The sequence below is a fragment of the Puntigrus tetrazona genome, chromosome 23, assembly GCF_018831695.1.
Source record: "Puntigrus tetrazona isolate hp1 chromosome 23, ASM1883169v1, whole genome shotgun sequence".
Classification (NCBI taxonomy): Eukaryota; Metazoa; Chordata; class Actinopteri; order Cypriniformes; family Cyprinidae; genus Puntigrus; species Puntigrus tetrazona.
Window position 1 is genome coordinate 5489126 of NC_056721.1, and position 3126 is coordinate 5492251.

The 3126-nt window shown below is 33.9% G+C and overlaps 1 protein-coding gene across 1 annotated transcript in view; it reads right to left on the reverse strand.

Moving 5' to 3' along the window:
• LOC122329188 (cadherin-like protein 26) overlaps positions 1–3126 on the reverse strand; it is an 8722-nt gene that overhangs the window by 4914 nt on the left and 682 nt on the right. The gene's annotated exons all lie outside the window — the stretch shown is intronic.

The following is a 3126-nucleotide window of genomic DNA, read 5'->3' on the forward strand; positions in this document are numbered from 1 at the left end:
ATAGAGCTCTCATAATTCTTGTGCAACTGTAATTGGATCTCCAGTAATGTCGTATTATTCACAACTTTTCTTTAACAGTGAAGACGGTTTTATAATCTGAAATGTAGATCCCTAAATTACTTTGAAAATAACTGAAAACATTTTGCTGAGAAGCTTAAGCAATTAAGTACATTTTTCCATTATCAGCATAATCAGCTACATTTAATTAAATATAGTTTTCACTGCATAGATGTATATTGTTTGTACTTGATTTTATCACCAAAAGACAGAATGTGTTGCATAAAGATTCCTTATTCATAATATCAGAGTGAAAGTTCCTTCATTTATTCTGACAGGCATATTATTTATGATTTAACTTTAACTCATTTGTTTTTTTACCACAGTTTAATTAAACGTTGGTTATGGGATTTTTTTCAGTAATTACTCTAGTTGGGATATGTTAAGTGATTTCCCAGCATTTCTTGACCTGTTTCAGATGTGATATTAATCTACAACATTTGAGTTATTGTGATATATATTAGACACAATACTTTCCGATTTAGCAACATTTTGTAAATGAAAATGAAGCCACAAGAAAACTATTGTGCTCCTCCTAACAAAGCACAATAGGTGTTTTTTTTTTCTTTCTTATCAGTATTTACATCAATTTTACATGACGATTATTGTCTACGCACGGATGTCTGCATACACTGTCAGGGGTGGGTACGGGTGTTAAATTAAAACTTTATTTTGACGTTCCCTTCAGACATTCTCCTAATAGTAAGTAACTTTGTATCTACATGCCAACTAGCAGTCATTAGAGTATAAGTAGACTGTATGCTTAATATCTTCTAACACTTTATTTTGATGAGTCCTACATACTGACTATCAGAAACAAGTACAGTGGATATACAAAGTTAAAATGTCAGGTTTCTGTCATGTAAAAAAAATAAAAAAGATAGAGAGAGAGGGACTAAGATCAATTATTTGTCAATTAAGCTCAATTGTAACTTTTTTTAACCCTCATTGTAAACTATAACCTGTACAACTAAATAGCAAAACGGAAATATTTTAGGAAAGATAGATTAAAATAATAATAAGAATGTGGTTGCATAAGTGAGCACACCCTTAAACTAATAATTTGTTGAAGCACCTTTTGATTTTATTACACCACTCAGTCTTTTTCTATCAGCATTACACATCTTGACTTCGCAATATTTGCACACTTTTCTTTGCAAAAATGTTTCGTATCTGATTCTTCATAACAGATTCGGGTCTGGGTCATTTCAACACTAATTTTCTTCCGGTGGAGCCTTTCTTTTGTTGTGCTTTGGTTTATTATCCTGCTCTTCAGCTTTCTAGTAGAAGGGTTTTGAAGGTTTTGTGCCAGTACTGACTGGTATTTAGAACTGTTCATAACTCTCTCCACCCAAGGTTTAAAAAAATGCGGTGTGTTACTTTTCATAAGTTGCGTTCACTCATTCATTTCTTGGCACAGGTTTAGCATAAAAACTGAAACTCGTGAGACATCAAGACGTTATCGAGTATACTGCCAAAACTAAACGAAACACACCTAAGATAGTAGTGCACACATACGCGACTATGTGATGAAGACTGGTTCGTTTAGAGAACGTTCTTTCACTACATGATTCAGTCCATTAACATGCATTAAGAGTGATTGCGTATTACAAATGTTATATTGATGTTATACAACAGTTCAATAAATAATAAGTTAATATCACGAGACTTACCACCGCCATGCTTCTTTTGGTCATGTGCAGTGTTGATTTTGTGCAAAACATTTTCCATCTTTTGGGTTTATGACCAAAAATCCATATCCTTAGTTATAAGAGGGTGTGCACATTTATGCAATCACGTTATTTAAAATTTGCTAATGAATGACAATTAGTTGACATGTAGTTACAAAGTTACTTATAGTTGGTAAAGAACATTCTAGATGTTCTTTATTTCAAAGTCTCTACAAGCCAGTCAGTGTATTCAGTGGGCGTAATGAATTGTACGTTGCTTCAGAGGCATAAGGTATTGCAAGCATTGCATACAACAATAATAAAACATTGTGCATTGCATAATGCATTGACATTAAAAAGCAAATGTCCTTTTGGTACCTAAGTACTTTTAAAAGCAAGTGCTTCTGTACTTTTACTAAGGTGAAAATCTTTCTTTGTAACTTTTCCATGTAATTGAGTAATATTTGACCAGCAGTATCTGTACAGTACATTCACACAGTAATGGAGCTATATACTTATATAGTTATATACACCACCCTCTGGGTATTATTAACTAAAAACTAACTTGATTTGATAGCACTAAGGTTATAGTCCACAATGACAGGCCATTGAAGTCTGCATTCTGTATCTGCAGCCCAGCAATAAGAACTTTTAAAAGTCGAGCAGTTGTCAGTATCAGTAAATTATGTCAAAACCTAAATTATTTACTGCTAATGGCCAACTTTTAAAAGTTTAGGACCAATGCCAAATCAATATCTAGGCGTTTTCCGAAAACATGATGTGTATATTCTGGCTAGCGTTCACGGTAATAAATCAAGTGTGACTTCTGTGATGTTTATGTTTCTGTGAACGCTTGAGGACATATACGTTTGCGAACCACATCACAGATTCTCTTACTAACATGTCAGTCCCTGAAAAAGGAAGCTTACAACTGTGCAGGTTGTAAAGAACATATGCAATATTTAGATATTGCCATGCATTTTTACTCAATTCACATAATTAATTTTCATTTTTTATTAATGAGCATATATGCTATATACAGGTAGAAAGGTGCCTTAAGGCATGAGCTTACAATGCAAACAATTCTGAAAGTGCATACTAATGTTCTTGCGTCACGACCCAAAAGATTTAAAGGAATGAAAGTCACTTTCATCCACCTCCCTAATGACTGTAACATAAACCAAACTCAACAGAACTAATTCAAGCGTGCCCTTCCAACACAGTTCTTACTATTTGACGCATAGCAAACAATCACATTCACTGTAAACAAACCATTGTTCATAAAGCTGGCTTCATACTGTTTGACTTAGTTTCTGCAGCAACAACAACAGCTCTTGTCTAGAAACGTGAGCAGAGAAACACGAGGCTGTGCGAGAGGCTCTAGTGTATCACATCACAC